Consider the following 19,620-nt stretch of genomic DNA (forward strand, 5'->3'; position numbering starts at 1 on the left):
CTTAACCATTGTGAATCCTAGCGTTGTGAATTGCTTTTCTAGTTCTGTGAGGTCAGTTGCTACCCAAATATTCAACAATCCTAGTTGTGGAGTTAGCACTATCTCCTTACATAAAGCTGTCTGCATGTGCTCCGCCGCCCCCTCCCAAAGGGTCCTTATCCTTGGGGAGCTCCACAGAGTGTGGTAAAATGTGGCCTGTTGACCACAACCCCGCAGGCAGAGGTTGTCAGGTCGGGAACCTATGATCGGTGCAGTATCCTGAGTTGGATCAACCTGGATTTAAGTGTAATATCCGCCTCCGTGGGGACATGAGGGCCTCCTGCCAATCTTCATCTCTAATCAGTCTCAAGTCACTCTGCCACTGCTCCCTGAGTCTCTGAAAGGTATCCAGGAGATTATTGCACAATTTCTTATTTGTGAGAGATATTGCTTTTGAGCTGCGGGGCCGATCTAACAGCCTGTCCTCAAGTGGTGACGGTTCCGGTATGTCTGTAAGAGATGGAAAGGCCGCCATAAGTTCATGCCTAATTTATAAATATCTATATGTTTCTCCCTGAGCCAGGTGGTATTGGTTCTGGAGGTCCTGAAATGTGACAATAGCCCCCGTTCTGATAAGGTCCTTCACTGCCGAGATACCTATGAGGTCCCACTTGTCAAACCAAGGCTGGTAATACAGCATGCCCAATTTCTGTGTATCAAAGTGGGGCTACTCTTGTGAGGATGCCCGCCCAGCCCAAACGAGAATGCACTGTACGCCAGATCTCCAATGTGTGCAAGGTGGGTCCAAAGAACTTCCCCCTATTTTTCCTATCGCTTGTGTACAGGGCTCCCAAGTAGCCGGATCGATCAGTTTGGCGGTAGTCGAGAGCATATGCAGGGTCGTCCGGGGGATGATACAGCCAATGATTAACAGTTACCAGCTGCGCCGCCCAATAATAAAGTTGCAGGTCGAGAAGCGCAATGCCTCCATCGTACCAGCCTTTAGTCAATTTCTTGAGTGCCACCCTTGGCGTTCTCCCATCCCACAGCAACGTGCGTACCTCACCTTCCACCTCTTTAATGAATCTGGAACATTATATGGGCAGTTATGGAGAATATAGAGGAAACGAAAGAGGGCCAACATCTTAAAAAGTGTAGCGTGACCCAGCATTGAAAGTGGAAGGGACCTCCAGTTTCACATCTGCCCATAATTTAGCCAGCAGGGGTGCTAGGTTGGAGCTGTAAAAAAGATTTGAATCAGACTTGACAAACACCCCCAAATACCAAAACCCCTCCTCCACCACCACTATGGCGCAGCCAGCCGGGAGCCTGGGAACCGGACCCGCAACATAAACAACACAGACTTCTGCCAGGTGATTGCATACCCCGAGTATTTGCCTAAGTTCGTAAAGATGTCAAGCACTACACTCCTTCCGCCCATTTCATCCCTCGGACCATCACATCTCAATGTGCCCAAGCCACAAGGGGATCCAGTAAAAGGGAATAGATCAGCAGGGACAGAGGGCACCCCTATCTAGTGCCTCTCTTGAACGTAAATGTCCGGGACGTGTAACTATTTACCCTCACTTGTCCCAGCACGTCTGTGTATAGCAACCTGACCCAGGCTATATACTTGGGACCCAGGCCCACCCTCTCCAAAACTTTGAACATGTAGCGCCATTCTATGGAGTCAAAGGCCATTGAAGCGTCGAGAGACAACAGCGCTGCATCCTCCTCAATATATTCCAGACACGCCATCACGTTATGTATGCGTTGTATATTAAGGGCTGTATTCCTGCCAGGCATAAACCCAGACTGGTCTGGGTGGATTAATGTTGTGATCACCGTCATCAACCTGTTGGTCAGGACTTTTGCCAATATCTTCACCTTCACATTTATCAGTGAGATTGGCCTATGGGAGCCACAGATATCCGCTGGTTTCCCCAGCATGTGGATCACTACAATGGTGGCTAATCTTTGGTCCACTGGCAATTGGCCCGCCCCAGACTCTCCTCATACATGGCATTTAAATGCGGTATTGTGCAAAAAAGCCATGGCCTTCAGAAATTCAACTGGGATGCCATTGGGTCTCTTTGCCTTCCCAGATTTGATCTGACCTATAGCTTTACCAATTTCCTCATTTGAGAGATACTCATCTAGAGTCGTCCTATCTGCCTCTGAGAGGACCGGTATGTTGCTGTCTCGGAGGAGCAAATGCTAGTCCTCAGCTGTGTATTGAGTGAGGCAGAATATACCTTTTCTAGGTGAGCCGCAAATTCTCTGCTATGTCCCGTGGGTGTATTATGGTGACACTTCCTAATATTGTCAACTGATGCACCCAACTCGATCCCTTTTCTCTCCTCTCTAACCAAGCTAGCATCATGCTTGCCCTATCCCCCACTTCATATATTCTATGCTGGGTATGACGATGCTTAGCCATCATGTGTTCCCTAGTTTTTATCCTATATTCATCTTGCTTCAGTAAAAGCATATGGGCGTTGTCAGGTGAAGGATTCTGCGCATGTTCCCGCTCCAAGTCAAGAAGGTCAGCTTCCACCTGTGCCAGAAGCTCGCGCTTCTTAGCAATGTATCCCATCTTCAAAGATAAGGCCTGTCCCTTCAAAACTACCTTATATGCCTCCCAAATCATCGGGGCGGATTCAGCCGAGCCCATATTTCGGTGAAGTAATTCTCAGTTTGCACGCAGAGCTCCTCTCTAATGTCTGGTAGGTGCACCAGCTATGGGTTAAGGACTATAGTAGTGCATGCCTGCCTTTGCCAGTGTGTGTAATACACCCAGATTGGGGAGAGGTCAGATATACAACTTGGTAAAACATGGGACCTTGCAAAATTCCCCACAGATGACAGGTGCCTGAGGAAATAGTCGATGCGCGATAAGCTTTGGTGCATATTAGCGAAAAATGTGAACAGCTTGCCCTTGGGCTGAAGAGCCCGACCCACATCAGTCAAACCCAGAGCCTTTGTGAAGTCAGCCATTAAGACATTGGATTTCGCCTTTGGCCTCGGTGGATGGCGATCGACTGTGTCATCTAGTGTCATATTGTAGTCCCCTCCCATAATTAACGTGCCTTCCCGGAGTCCCGTCAGCCTTGCTCCTAAGTCTTCCAGAGCTGTCTTACCCAGGGCAGGCGGCAGATAAACAGAAATTATGTTGACATCCCTACCATCCCATTGGGCCTCCACTCCCGCGAATGTTCCCCCCGAGTCTGCCCATGTCCTATGAAGTATGAGAGGTGTAGACCGTTTCACAAGGATTGCCGTCCCTCTTGATCCCGTAGTGTAATCTGCATGTATCAGGGGTTTATAACCCCATCTAGTGAGGGACTTAGTTTTCTGTCCCACCAGGTGTGTGTCTTGCAGCAAAACCACATCTGGAGAGTGCCGCTTCAAATACTTTTACACTATCCCTCTCTTGATCTTGTCCCCCATCCCATTAACATTCCAAGTTAGTACAGAAAGTGTCCAATCTCTATCCCCCCATCTCCAGTCACAATACAGTAAGCAAATAAACAGATCTGAACAGTCGGGGAGAAAATTTTAAACATCCTATCCAACATTGATCATCCAAACAGCATCATGGCCACTTTAGGCGTGGGGATTCTTAATCCACCCCTCATACCAATAAAACAATGAACCCTCAAACACCCCCCTATCTAAAACCCCTTAACAACCACCCCTTTCCTGCCCCTTTGCCCGTAGATTTAGAACTACCCACTCCCGAACATGGCAGAGTGCCTCTCTCCCCCCCTGAAAAAGCACGGGGTGTATAACTCCCATCCCCGCATGCATCACAATTTACTTGTATTGTAGACATCCACAGTTCGTATTGGTAAATATCGATCAAATCACATCATTTAATCCCATCAGTCTGCACCAGTACATTAGGTCTCCTCTTTAAATCTCACAGTGATGGGTATATCAACCCCTCCCATTGGCCCTCCCTTGCGCTTACAGTAAGACGTCAGCTCTCCCTCATTACATCCAAGGTCGATCAGTCCTGCTCCTTAAGCTGACCTTCTTCCTCTGATGATCCATTGTTTGCGGCTACCACACAACACCACTGTGCTGGCTAGGTCTACCAGTATGGTCTCCCCTTTGGCGTCCCACCGTGCTCCATCCTTCCATCCAGTCCCAGACTGCCTCAGGTGAATCAAAAAGCTACGATTTGCAATCCGATTCCACCCTCAACCGCACGGGAAAGAGCATCACGTACTTCACCTCCCGGTCTCATAGTTCCCTTTTCACCGCCTGGAAACTGCGACGTTGGGCTTGGACCTTGGCCGTGAAATCGGGAAAGAAAGCCACCTCATAGTTGTCTATCTTCAGTGGGGGGTTAGATCTCGCAGCCTGCAGGATAATATCCCTATCGCGATAGTTGAACACTCAAGCAATAAGGGGCCTCAGGGGTGCTTCTGGTTTTGGTCGACCTCCTGGAACTCTATGGGCTCTTCCAATGGAGAAGTAACTGGACAGAGTCTTCGGCTTTAGATGCTTTGTGATGATATCCTCCACGTACAGGTCCGCTGCCGGCCCCTCCATTCTGTCCGGAACCCATAAGATGCGGATGTTTTTGTGGCGGGCCCCGCCTTCTTAATCATCCAGTTGTTGTGACATCCTTTCCCGCCTCTTCTGCATTTCGAGCATCTGTGCTTGAAGTTCCGATGTATCTGTTTGCAAGGTGCTGGTGACTATCTTAAGTTCTTTGACCTTTTCGTCCATCTTACAGATGTCAGCTCTGATTAGAGACACCTCCACCGTAACGGAGTTCAGCGAGGCACTCACCCCGTTAATAGCCCCCATGACATCGTGTAGTGTTGGCTCTGGCCCTTGTTTTGAGGCGGCTGCCCCTCCATCCTTTTCTGCCTGTGGCGAATCACCTTTTTTTCCCGCTTTGGACCACGCAAATTTTGCTAGCTGCTTTTCGGCATTGGCATTGAGGCCCTTCCCGCCCGTTGTCATGACTGCGCTCTGATAGGTGACCCACCGAGTGAAGAGCCGGGGCAGCCATGCAAGATCAGCTGCAAAGCGTTGATGGGGAGACAAAGTTTGTGCGCAGCACTGTTGGAGCCACCGCCCAGCTATCTATGCCCCCAGCACTAGGGCAGCCAGGCTGAACCCCTCCACTCCTCGCGACCTTCGTCGATGTGGTGCACTTGCCTGCACCACCTCCCCACTGAAGGCTTCTCCGTCCTCTAATAGTGTCACTCTCCGTAGAGCTGTAGCGCTCTGCAGCGCTCTTCAACCATTCAATCTGGACCTTGAATGCCCGTAGGGCACCAGCTTCACCCCCTTTAGCACCAGCCTGCCCCCGGTCAGGTTAGGAACTCTCAGCAATCCCAGATCCATGCTTCAATCTCAGTCCTGCAGTTCATACGCAGCCATCACCACATCCTCGCAAGAGATAGTAGTGTCCCATCTCGCCGGTGCCATCAAAATGCTGGATGCCCCCATGGCCAAACTTCCTCAGCCCCTCGTTACCTCCAGCAGCTGCCTGGACATCCACTCCTCCTATCTCTTGGCTGGGCCTCGAAACGCAGCAGGGTTTCCACACGTTGTCCTCTCCACAGTCTACAGCCATCAGCAGTTTTCTGTGGGCCCCTCCTGCCACCCTTGGGCAAAAACTGCAGCTGAATGCTCCCCCGCTCTGGTGCCCGTGACCTCCGCTTTCTGCCACATAGGCCACACGTCGGGGGCTTCAAGCCAGGCCGCCGTGTCCAATCCGGCTCGATGGGCCTTCGCCGTCCAGTCCTTCCGTGTGCCCCAGACTCAGTTGAGGCCGCCAAAGTCGTCCCAGTCTCCCGGCTGGGTCTAGATTGCACTACGGCTTCCTTCTGGCTCCTTGGAGTCTCCGCTTTATGTTTCCGCCAGGTCGCGGACACCTCCTCAGTGCGGCCCCAATCCTGGATACCGGGGCCTCAATTAGTCTCGGCGCCGACAAGGCCTCTCCACCTCAGGCCCGAAGCCCAGCCCCGCACTGACCTTTCGCACCTTTAAATGCCACAAATTCACTCCCGGCGTAGGGGCTGCCTCTCGATCCCGCCCAGGGCTCACCGGGTTCGGTCGCCTGCACTTCCCGGAGGGCACTCCTTCCTCAGAGCCAAGCTAGGGAGCCAACACTACTGCTGTGGCTGTATCAGCAGGGAAGACAATAGAAGCCAGCAAATGCTTCTCTAATGCCACTAAAGCACTCCAGGGGGGCCGGGAATGAGACACGACAATCCCAGACCAGTTTTCGTGCGTGGATGGCACAGGATGGGGCAGGATAGATGTCATTGAATTAGGAGCCTACTCAGGCAGCGGCCATTCTAGACGGCTGCTAGCCACGCCCCCCTCTTAAGTACATTTTAAAAGAGAATTTCATGTTCTTGTGGTAGAGGGTGCCATTCCTAAAGCAATGCATCTCAAAGAGCAATCACTTGGATGAAGAAAATGGAGGAAAGGAAGATCTTTTGTGGCATGCCCCCTAGTATGAGAAATATGTTTCTCAAATGTATTAAATTGCGTCTGCCGGTTGACCAACATTTTTATTACACTAATTATTGTTGGGCTTTTAATTTCAAAGTTGACTAGTATTTTCAAAATACTGGTCAACTGAAGTGATAGATTTAAGATAACCCAAACATTATCAGAGTTAACAAAGAAAGTAAGCATTGCTTAGTTAAATATACTCACGTATTCATTTATATCATGTTCGATTGTATTAGTGATGTGGACAATTTTCACAATAGCGCACAGATTTCTAATACATAAAATCAATAGAAAATATTATATTTTTTCAGCAAATGTGACTATCCTTATCTATACAGAGTAAAACGATTCTAATAATTGTACATACCGGGAATCTTTATAAAGTGCAATGCAATAATGCAGATAAAATGGACAATAAAAGACGTGAAAGAGAAAACATCATTAAACATTCCAATGGTTTCATTAGCACATTTTAATGTCCAATTTCCACATACAAGTATTAATGTGTTATTTGTGTCTCTTAAGTCCTATAAATGTCATGTGACCTACAATTTTTAAGATAAACCTTGTTGTTATTTGCCCCATGTGTCTGTAAAGCATTGCTGTTTCAAACTTATTTTTCTAACTCTTAGTAATCTAACCATATTGTTGTCTTTATCATATTTACATTAGTAATTATGGGCCCACCCATAGTCTGCCCACCCGATTTAATTATGGGTTGTCCATATATTTCGGTACAGGAGTTACTACTGCCATAGCCAAGCCTCTCCAATGGACTGACTAAAACTGTTTGATACAACCCTGCACCAAACAACAATATGCATCGACAGGAACAGCCGTGACAGTGGTTTAAAAATTGACCGCCAGCTTGGCGCCCATTTGAATTTTGGCAGTTTGTTCCTCCACGGTCGTCCACCATAATATAAATCAGACCCCATGGGGCTTATTTACAAGCCCTATACACCGCCAGAACTTCACATTTTGTAACATTCCGGTGAAGCACATGGCTTAGCCAATTCTACAAGGACATGTAACGCCACATTGCGTGGCTTTACATGGCCTTGTAGGTATGGAATAAGGCAAAGCAGTGCAAGTCACTACCTTGCCGTATTCTGCATCAAAGAGGGGTTCCATGGGATATGCTGTGGGTGTTCTCACGCACCACCCATTGACGTGGAAGCTGCCCCAAATTAATAATATCTCTGTGGCAGCACCAAAGCCCTCCGCCTCCTCAGAGCAGGCATAACAAGGATAAATATTTACACTTCTCCTTATTTTTCCTATTTCCATTCTGCAGCACACGTGGAGTGAGGGAAACGCCTCTCCGGATTGTTTTTGTGGAGGAAGGTGTCCCTCCTGCCATAAAAATAATCCTGACAACAACACAAACACCCTTGCACCATGGTGTAAGGGTGCCTGCACAGGCGCTTGGCTGAATATGCTGCACTGGTGCAGGCAGAAAGGACGGGAATGCACCTTATCTTATCAATATAATGCATTCCTGCCCTTTCTAATTTGCCTAGGGCAGCACAGCAAAATGATGTGGGGTGCTGCCTGTTGTATCCTGTTTATTCTTTTATGTCATCCTACTTCCCCTGTATTTCCCCTGTGTGGTTCTGGTGCCTGGAATGTATGATGCGTGCTTGCATCGTGCATCCTGGGTTCTGGATTCCAGACAAACTGTATCTTTATGAATCTGTATCCTGTACTGATGTGCTGTGCTTCAACTTTTGTTAAAGAATTAAATTACACATTTAATTCATTCATCTGTTTCCTTGGATATTTTTATTGGCGACGAGGTACATCTTACGATTTCTGCCACTATCCTTGAAGCACAGGAGCAGAAATTCGAAGATTTTGATTTCGAACCTGGCGAAAAAAGAAAACTTAAAACAATGGATTTTATTCACTTGTTCTTCAAAGATAATATTGCCTGATTCCACTACGTCGTATTTGGGAAGATTTACGACCAACCGATCTACTGTTACGAATTTCTACAACTTTCTTGTTTTCACCAACGGAAAAAAAAAAAGAAGTATCACGGAAAAGTCTTCGCTCCTACCTTCTCTTGTGGCACATATTCAGGCGGTTCCAGTACACCTACTCCGACGGATAGGTAACGCTGTTTTGCGAACGTATTGAATTTTATGCTCTTTTTGAGTTTTGCCATTTATCGCGCATACAACGCACGAGACTGTGTGTCAGCCCGAGGCGTCTGCTGACGTATGCATCTCCACACGTCAATGCGCTGCTGACGTACACCTCTCCACACGTCAATGCGCAAATAGCCAAGACGCACTCTGTTGTCATCGCGTCGTGTAAGTGGGGCCCAAGATGGTCGCTATCTCCTACTAGCTGTCTCTAACTGGTGTTAGCGACAGCTAGGTAATAGGGAGATAATTTTATCTCCGCTTTCTTGGCTTTTAAAGCCAAAAAAGTGGAGATAAACCCGCTTGATAATATGCCCCTCTGTTTTTATGAAAGCATGCATGTTTTGTAAAAATGATGTGAGTTTTTGCTGACCCTTGGCCAATAAAATGAATCGGATCCCTGCAAAGGATAAAGAGCTGTTTCAAAGTTTTAGGCCTTGTAGGGAAACGTATGCCATGACCAGCATCTGAGGCCATCCTGTGGTAGTATTCATATTAGCTGTGACACCATTAATAAATAAGGCAGTGTTTATTCAAAATCCATTTATAAGTGCTGTAGCATGTGTACGGGGACCCCATAAAGTAAGGAACCTGGGAATTATGACCTGTCTACACACCATCTGATGAGCATGGCTTGAGATAGCAGTTGTTACTCGTGGCTTGCCCTTTGTTAACTCTGGCATTTTGAAAGCAGCCCCAGGAACAGAATGACGTCAGGTCTCAAAGAGGCATGTCGTTTCTAGAACCTTGCCTTGCCCAAGTCAGTTTCAGTTTCAATTTATTTTTGTTTTCCATTTGAGACAAAAGTGGCTACAAACATAAAAAACATAGCAAAGTCACACATCTTAGCACAGTTAATAAAAACTATATAAATAATAATTCAGTATACCCTCCAATTACTCAAGTTCATAAATTGATACTATCTTCTTCAAACAAACTTGATCATGACCTATAAAACAATCAATAATAGAATAGCAAAAACAAATGTTGAAATTCAAACCCTTGAGACATACTTTACATGGAGTTAAAACAGATTAAAGACCCACCCTAACCCACACTAAGATAATATCCTCCGTTAGGTTCTCCAACATAAAACATTACACTTTATCTATTCTGATAAGTAAATATTGAACTAGGATTAAATTTTTTTCCCCTAAATTAGAGTTTTAATTCGTACCCGATGGGTCATTCAAATTTGATCACGCATTTAATTATTTATCAAATTAACTCCCAGGGTACTGATGACACCATTAATATTGAATCTTGCCAAATAGCATCTCAATGATGATAAAGCACACAATCACCTTCATTTTGCTCTGAATTGATGCCAAATCTTGTTCTCATATAAAGTGACCATGTGCATTATGGCAAATAAAACAAATATATAGAGTAAAACATTATAACATCAGAGGATGACAAATTCATAATCAATTCTATTAGTCCCAATATTTATTTCTATTTCATATCAACTTTCAGAATCTAACATAATCATTATTAATGATTCATCTAGTTAAAAGGCTTACAACAGTTATACAGTTGCAAAGTGGCCGAGTGCATTGCATCTTATAAAACAATAAAGGGTCTCATTAGGATGACTATCGGAAAGCATTCCAACTGACTCCTTGTCGGAATCCTTTCTGACCAACCCGGGTTCGGGGAGTCCCACTGACCGATTACAATGGTTCCGGACACCGTGCAGTCGACTCCCATTGACTTCTATGGGAGCCTGTGTTCCGACCGACAGCACAGACACCCATTGAAGGAGGGTGTAGTTGCAGAAAACCATGCACCCTGTGGCAGGCACACCATGGTGTCTGCCACACTGTGCATTGTTAAAAAAAGAAGTCCCATGGGTAACCCCACAGGTCCCAGCCCGAGGCCTCCGGGTGAAGGGCGGCCTGCTACGGGCCCCCAAAGTCAGTTTCCTACAATCATTTTGTGTCGGACAGACCGATTTGGAAAGGCTGTCCGAATCCAACATCATAATATATCGGTTGGAAATGCGGTCCGTAGATTCAGCTTCGACCGACTCAGAGTCTCCGAATGCCGGTCGGAACAGTCAGATCGACCGAACGGATAACTACCATCATAATCAGGGGGTCAGAAATGTTTCCGAGTCGGTCGGAAACATGGGTTCCGACTTGGATCGGAAAAATCGGAATGCCATACGGAGCCTTTCCAACCGACATCGTAATGAGACCCAATGTGTTTTAGTGTAGGTAATATGAAATGTGTATTCAGGTACACATTTGTAAGGTGCAACTTCAGGCATACCTTTTGTTAGCCTCCCCACAATAATTGCCACACTGGCAGAACATTCCCCCATATTAACTCAGACTATTATTATTTCCAAGAATTTACCAACCCTATAACATAGCCTAGCCTTGCTGCATGAGAATATGATTGATAATAAATTCCGAAGATGTTGTATCTGAAGCTGGGGGGGCACTAGGGGGCGCACGCAAGATGTCCGCTCTGTAGAGCAGCTCAGCTGGCCAAGCCCAAAATCCTGCAGTTATCCTGTATCATCCACCTTCCTATTTGATTCCCTCGGCAGCATAAATACAGGAATGATGTGCGGCACAGTCTGACAAGAAATTACGGACGGTGGAGTCGGGGGTGCGGCGGATCGGAGGCAAGAGAGGATCCAGGCTTGAGGCAGCAACGTGGCGGACGGCGGCCAGCCTGTATGGTAAGGACTGGGGTAGACGGCAGGGGCACCGGCTTGGCACTGCAATCATTGTGGGGGGCACGGTAACACAAAGCCTGTGTCCTAAGGGGCTGCGGGATGCGAGTTGGGGGTAGGTAGGCTCCAGGTGTAGTGTAGAACCGCTCTGCTGGAGTATGCTGCCCTTGGCTCTCTGATCTCGTGGCCCGTTGGTGCTGGAGTGTGGGGAGTTGTGTGACCTTCCTCCGCTCGCGGACTGGGATCAGATCCCTGCAAGGCTGCCTGTCTTCCGTGCTGAAGGGCGAATTGGCGGCTGTTCAATAGGTGTGCTGCGGCCTGCCACTCGCAGAGTGCCCATGATTGCTACCTGAGTCGACTCCAGTGTGATTCTTATATACGGACGGTGGTGCCATTTGCTGGGAGGAGACTGCGACGACTGGTGTGCTGAACTCCCAAACTCTACATGCTGACCCTCAAGATATTGTGCGATATGAGGCAGTGGTGCTGTTAAGCTGATCCAGTGCACCTGCAACTTACCTCTGTGGTTGGGGCTTGTGAGGTGCAGCTCCAACGCAGATCTACATTGCTCCCCTCCTTCCCTCTCAACTGGGGTTGCATGAGAAAGTGAAATTCATATCGACCTTGCCTGTTTCTCATCTATCTCCCATTCACTCCCTGCCATTCACTGATCTGGCATAATTGCTTTTTCTTGGCCTGCTTTGTTTGCTGCAGTATTTCCTACACTGCGCAGCTGAGCCCATCTTCTGACCAAGTACAGGACCTATATGATTTTAAGCTGATCTGTTTTTTCTATGGTGATCCCTCCGGGGCTGGTATCTCGCACTGGGAGCGGAAATGGAAAATGATATTGGAGGCGATTTGGAGACCCTTTGACACACACGCTCTATTGTCATTTGATCAGTATCTCAGCCCTCTCACCACTGCATTGGATCTTTGTGGTATACTACCTAACAAAGAGAGCCTCACCTCCTTAATTTTTTCTTCTTTTTTTATTTTCCTTTCCGGGCTTTGGTCCGACCATTTTTTTAGACTGCATCACCATCATGGGCAAATCCGAACGCGGCCAGCTGCAACTCACGTTAAACCAGCCGGGCATCTCAACATGCAGCCTCTGACTCCGCTGATAATCTCACAAATATTGATAAAACTCTTTTAGGGGGGGCGCTAGAGGGCGCACTGCAGAACGGCCGCACTGTCGTGAGGCTCCTGCTGCTCGGAGCTATTATCCGCCTAGGGATCCTGATTACCATCGATGCGCCCTGACCTGACCCTATAGATCTACTGGGATACCGACTGACCACCCATGGTCCAACTCCTGGTCCATTCGGAGGTTGCTGGCCGAAGTTACGAGGGCTCCAAGTTTCCCCGACTTGCGCTCTGGAGGTCAGGTGTTCCTTGGCCCGGCGTCATCATTCACGCTAGCCTGCGGCTCTGCACGTGGGGTGTAGGCCCTGCCCTGCCCCTCTCCACCGGGCCCACTTGCTGGCCAGGCATGCTGTTGGCTTTTCCTTTACCATTGGACTGATTTCTCGGCTCCTACATTTGCCTGCCCTGGTACCATTGCTTACGGAGACATAGCGGATCTTCTTCTGGTCGACTGGGGGACAACCCCTTTGGTCTGGGAGCGGAGACGGCCATTTTTTCGCCGTTGGGAGTGGCGGGGCGTGCTTGCCTGCTCGTGCCCCCACGGTTCGGCGTTTGCCCGTACCCTTTGTCCGGCCTACATCCTAACTCCTATTTACTCTGGTCCCCCGCTGTACTACTAGCACATTATTATGGGGAAGCCGGACACTAAACAATCCAAGTTGTCCTTTGACTCTGGAGGGGCTAGGAGGGGAACGCGACTGCTCCAGGATGCCGGGACTTCGCGGTCTCCCCCCCCGCCTGTCGCTGATAGTGTGCCGCAGCCACCACCAACGGACTTTCACCAGATGATGCAAGAGATGAGGCAGGGGTTTGCCACGATAGTGGACAAGGTGGACAAGATTTCGTCACGCATGGATGCGGTGGTCCAGAAGCTGGACGTGCATGAGGAGCGCCTGACAACGGCGGAACAGCGCATCTCGGACCACGACGACACGGCAGCCACCCATACCACCCAACTGGCGAGAATGGATAATATACTGCGTGTAATTGCCGCTAAGAATGAGGAGTTGGAGGCGAGGAGTAGGCGCAATAACGTTCGCATTGTTGGTGTGCCGGAATCCACAAATGTGGGCAAGATGGAAACTTATGTGGAGAGACTACTGGTGGGCGCCATTGGGGCGGATGCTTTCTCCTCCCAGTTCATCGTCGAGAGAGCGCATCGGTCACTGGGACCTCGGCCGGCTTCTGGGGCCTCACCGCGCCCCATCATTGCGCGTCTTTTAAACTATCGTGACCGGGATGCCGCCCTCCAGGCTGCCCGCACTAATCGGGCCCTCTCCTTCGATGGGGTGTCTTTCACCATGTACCCCGACTTCACGCCGATGGTGCAGGACCAGCGTCGTAAGTTCCTGGGGGTGAAAAAGAAACTTCGAGATCTACAAGTAGACTACGCTTTGCTTTACCCTGCCAAACTTAGAGTGACGCACCAGGCTAAGCAACATTTTTTCACCAACCCACAGCATGCTGAGGATTTTGCAAAGCGCCTCCAGCGCGAACGAGCGGCTGCAGATCGAGGAGGCGATCGAGACCCTGAGGATGAACATTCGGCGGCTGAGGAGGAGGACGCCTGATTGTGGTGACTTTGTTGTTTGATTTTTTGGTATTGGAACATTATAGACGTATGCCTTTGCACTGACTTCTACTGACTTCCTTACCCTCACTGGAGGCCTTACCGCTATCCGCTTTCTTTTTTGTTACGGGGGTCATATCTTGCCTGTTGTGAGAGTGTATGTATGGTTTCTTGGGGTCGGTATGGAACCGCAGGATGGTGCTATCTGGTTTTGTGCTCTGGGCACCCACCCCCCCGCGCTGCGCCTGGGGCCATTTGATACTCGTTGGCTCGGGCACTGGCGTGGTGTGTGGGAGTGGTGTTGTGCACCTCTAGAGGGTTCCCCGGAGGGTGTACCCCACTTGTACCTTTGGTTTGGAATCTAGTCCTTTGTTGGTTGACTGGATGTGTGTTGGGGAACGGGGGGGTGGGGGTGCGCATGGCCTGATAGTTGGGGTGTCATCAGGTGGGTGGGTGGGGTGGGGATGAAGCTGACTACACTTGCTTGCCCAGGCCTCATGGATCAGTGTGTGGATTGCTGCTACTGTCTGTGTGTACAGGCGCGGCTCCGTGCCCGCTACATCGGCTGGTCCATTTATATTTTCGGCGGTATTGATCCTGGGGCCCTTGCCCCTGTCCGCCATGGGCCCGCATGGTACGGCCGCCATCTTTGGCAGCCGCGTGGTGATGAGCGCGTTACACGAGGAACGCGTGTGCGAGTTGTGGGCCGTATGAGCTGGGTTGGCTGCGTGCTGCGCGCTGTGTTTCCTGTGTGCCTGTTGCATGGATGGTACAGCTGGGGGGGAGTTGTTGTGGTTCTGGTTGCTTAGTTTGGAGATGGCTGGTATGTGTGTGGAGTGTATGCGGTGGGTCGACTACTCCCTAGGGTGGGGTCCTGCCGCTGGCTGTTGCTGGGAGTCGGATGTTACGCATTTGCTTATTGGGTCCTGTGGGGCCCGGAAACTGGCTAATGTCGACTGCTGTTATAGATCAGATATCGATTTTGTCCTGGAATGTACGGGGACTCAATGATGCCAGGAAATGTCGTAGTGTGGTCCAGTATTTGGACAGGCATGCTATTCATGTTGCCCTCCTCCAGGAGACGCATCTGCGGCCCGGTCCTTCCCCCAGCTTTGGTGGGAGGTGGGCTGCGGCCAGGATGTTTGCTTCATACTCTTCTTATGCTCGCGGGGTTGTCATCCTTGTTAAAAGATCGCTCGCATTTCAAGAACTGGGATCTATGGGGAACTCTGAGGGGCGCTATGTGCTACTGTGGGGGAGGCTTGGGCAGAACAATGTACTGTTTGTTAATTGCTATGCTCCCAATGTTGATACGCCAACTTTTTTTGTTACACTGTGGGGTCATGTGCTTGCTGTGGATGCCACTTACATTGTGTGGGGGGGGATTTCAATGTTGCATTTCATGCCCAGTTGGACAGATCGGAAGGGAGTCCTCAGTATAATGTGCAAGCTAGAGAAGTTCTGCGTGGTGTTGTGGAGGAGGCTGGTTTGATCGATAGCTGGAGGTACACCCACCCTGCCACTACGGAGGGTACTCATTACACTACACATGCGCGCTCATGGGCGAGGCTGGACTATGTGTTTCTTTCTAGAGGGTTGGTGGCTGGCCTGCGGGAGGCTGCACATCTGGCTCGTACGTATTCTGATCACTGTCCGGTGAAGGTTGTTTTATCTGTCCCCGGGCTGCACAGGCCGCGCCCGCCTTGGCGCCTTTTTCCGACTGCTTTGCTCGATCCGCTGTTCAAGGAGGAGCTTGGCGAGGAGGTGGAGGCGTTCTTCCCTAGAAACAAGGGCTCTGTTGACAGTGTCGAGGTTATATGGGAGGCGTTCAAGGTTACGATCCGGGGAGTCACTATCTCTAAAAGTTGTGGAATGCTTAAACTGATTGTTCGGACGCTTGGGTGCTTGGAAGCTGACTTGCGAGACTTAGAACGCAGGATGCAGGCTGACCCGGATCCCGATCTTCTGGCCCAGTTCCGTACCAAACTCTCCGAGTATGAAGAGGAGGCCGCCAGAGAGGCTAAACATAGGGGGAAGTACTGGACGGCGAGGAGATACTGTGAGGGGGAACGGCCCGGTAAGGTCCTTGCTGCCCTTACCAGACACCCAAGGCATGGGTCGGACGTGCTGGAATTGGTGTTGCCGGATGGCACTCGCTGTCGGGACACTGCGGAGATTCAACGTACTTTTATTGACCATTACGCACACCTTTACACGACACAGCAGACTGGTGAGACACGATATGGCGGATTTCTTGATGAGTTGGCACTTTGTTGGCTATCGGATGATCATCGAGCGTTCTTAGGTAGGCCCCTGGAGGTGGAGGAGGTCAGGAATGCCATCATGTCTTTGAATAATTGGAAGGCCGCTGGTCTGGATGGCCTTCCCGCTGAATTTTATAAGTGTTACGTGGACATCATGGCCCCCGTTTTCCGCGAGGTTTTTGAGGAGTCCCTGGAGGAGGGGCGTCTGCCGTGTTCCATGCGGGAGGTCGCTATTACGTCGCTGCTCAAGCCGGGGAAGGATCCGTTGGATGTGGGTTCCTATAGGCCCCTCTCATTGCTCAACTGCGATGTCAAAATTCTCGCGAAGGTCCTGGCGGTGAGACTTGCTGAGCTCATGCCCGTTATTGTTCTACCCGATCAGTCGGGGTTTGTGCCTGGCCGTGCTACCTCCCACAATCTTCGCACCTTGTTTTCGCTTGTGTCGACCATCGCTCCTGATATTCCGGTCGCCGCCATCTTTCTCGATGCCACTAAGGCGTTCGACTCCGTTGAGTGGGGCTATCTTATTGATGTTCTCTGTCGGATGGGCTTTCCCCGGATCTTCATCTCATGGGTTAAGCTCTTATATACTGATCCGATGGCGAGGGTGGTGGTGAATGGGGTGCTATCCCCCTCGTTCCCCCTCACGAGGGGGACCCGACAGGGATGCCCCCTCTCGCCCCTCCTATTTGCCATTGCCATTGAGCCTCTGGCCTGCAGAATTCGTCAACTTCACCAGCAGAGCGCCTTTAATTGTCTTCAGCGGCAGGTCGGAATTTCTTTGTACGCTGACGATGTCACGCTTTATGTGAAAGATCCTGAGAACAACCTTAATTCGCTCTTGCGGGAGCTGGTCGCTTTTGGGGGTGTCTCCGGTGTCCATATTAACTGGCGGAAGTCCCAACTATTCCCTCTTACTGCGGCTGTAGCTAGGTTTCCTCTCGATTACCCTTTGGAATGGTGTGATTCGGAGCTGCGGTATCTCGGCATTGTCGTGTCATTGGACAGAGAAGAAACGGTTAGGCTTAATTATGGTGTGGCTATTACTAAACTTGCAGATGATGTCACTAGATGGATGTCCTTGCCTCTTTCCATGGCCGGCAGGGCGTCACTTATCAAGATGGTAGTTTTGCCCCGCTTTCTGTACCTCTTTCAAAACCTTCCATACCATCCTGGTGCTTATTTCTTTCGCAGACTTCGCTCTGAGCTCATACGATTGTTTTGGGGGGGCAAGCAGCCATGGGTGGCCTGGGCTACCCTTACATTACCCTATTCTGATGGTGGATTCGACGTCCCTGACTTTGAGCTTTATTATCTTAGCGCTCAGACGCATTACGCTTATCACTGGATGCGCCCCACGCCGTTCATGCCCCAAATTGCTGCTGAACATTGGGTTGCCCACCCGCTCCCATTGGAGGGGTTAGTATTGGGCAAGGTATCAGATGTGGAAACGCCTCGGACGACGGTGACGTGCACGGTGGATGCTTGGAAACGGGTGGCTCAATTGCTGGGCGTTTCCTTTCTTTATTCGCCGGCCCTGCCTCTGGCCTATCATCCTGATTTGTCTCTGTTGTTGGAAACGGGGTTTCAACGAATGTGTAGGCGGCTCGGTATTCTCACGTGGGGTGACTTGTTTCATGAAGGTGCCTTCCGTACGCAGGCTCATTTCTTCGGAGTAGCTGCCTGCTCCCCTTTGGAGCTGTTTTACTTTGTCCGCTTGCGGCAGGGCATGCGCGCTTTGTTACCAGATTTCCCTTCGGAGCCGGAGGTTACCCTTCCCCTCCACGTGCTGTTGGTTTCAGATGGGCGACACCTGGTGTCGAATTTATATGGTGCTATTCGCCGACAGCGTTCTGTCCCGGCCAATCGGGTGCGCGAGCAGTGGGTTGCTGAGATGGGCGCCCCTATTACTGACGAGCAATGGAAGTACTGCTGTGGCCTCACGGCCAATGTTTCCTCCAGTTGTCGCCTGAAAATTCTCTCTCTCTCTCTCCCCTGTGGTGTTCCTCAGGGCTCCTCGCTAAGTCCGACGCTTTTTAATATCTACGTATCGGACTTAGCGAGAGTAATAAAAACCTACGGAATAGCCCTTACCACGTACGCCGATGACACGCAACTAGTGCTATCGGTGCACAACAACGGAGCCAGTGTCGCATCCAACTTTCAGGAAGGAATGAAGGCGATAAGCTCCTGGATGTCATCAAACTGCCTCAAACTTAACTCCGATAAAACGGAGGTGATGACATTCGGGAGCTTGCAGCCAGCATGGTCCCCACAGTGGTGGCCACCTGAGTTGGGCTCCCCCCCCCAACCAGTGGAAAAAGTCCGGAACCTAGGAGTCATCTTCGACAATAAGCTGACTTTTCACCATCATGCTAACGCTGTCGTATCTTCCGCCTTTTTTACCCTAAAAAAAATCAAAAAGCTTCTGCCATATCTACCTCAATCAGCCGGCAAAACCCTCATCAGCACACTAGTCTTTTCAAGAACAGACTACTGCAACTCACTCCTTCTGAATGCGCAGGAAGGGGTTCTCAACAAGTTGCAGACCGTGCAAAATGCGGCGGCTAGAACCTTACTTTCCATTCCTAAATTCACTCCCACTTCCCACCACATCAAAAGGCTCCACTGGCTTCCAATTAGGAGCAGAATTAAATTCAAGGCCCTATGTATAGCCTATAAATCCCTAAACCACCCAGGGCCCCAGTATCTAAAAGAAGCTCTTCGTCCAGTGGAACAACTCAGGACGTTACGATCTTCCACAGCCCTCTTGCTGAATGTACCTCGTACAAGAAAGGCCACTTGGGGAGATAGATGTTTCACCACTGCCACAGCTAAATTATGGAACACTCTCCCATTCCATATCAAATCTGCCCCTACGCTTCTTAAATTTCGAAAAAGCCTTAAAACATGGCTTTTCTCTACCTCCTAACCCTTCGTCTTCAGTAGCGAGTTCTTAGTTCTGCAGCGCCGAGACACCCGTATGGGTATTTGTTGCGCTTTAAAAATTGCAAAATAAATAAATAAATAAATAAATAAATTTAGCGGAGGATGACAGATGTGCTAGGTGTCGAGCGGAAGGCGCTGACTTTCTGCACTTGGCTTGGAATTGTGCGGGGGTGCTGGAATATTGGACTCAGGTCCATGAGGCCCTGCAGATTATGGCGGAGGATGGGGTGACATTTGATCCCTTGGTGATGTTGCTGGGTTATTCTAAGGACGTGCCTGCCTCTCATCGTAGATTTATTGACGTGGCCCTGCTGCTGGCCAAGCGTAGGGTTGCTTGTTGCTGGGGTCGTGGCAGAGTACTGCGCTTCCAGGATTGGTTGAATG

Source organism: Lissotriton vulgaris, chromosome 9 (genome assembly GCF_964263255.1).
Source record: "Lissotriton vulgaris chromosome 9, aLisVul1.2, whole genome shotgun sequence".
In the NCBI taxonomy this organism is placed as follows: domain Eukaryota; kingdom Metazoa; phylum Chordata; class Amphibia; order Caudata; family Salamandridae; genus Lissotriton; species Lissotriton vulgaris.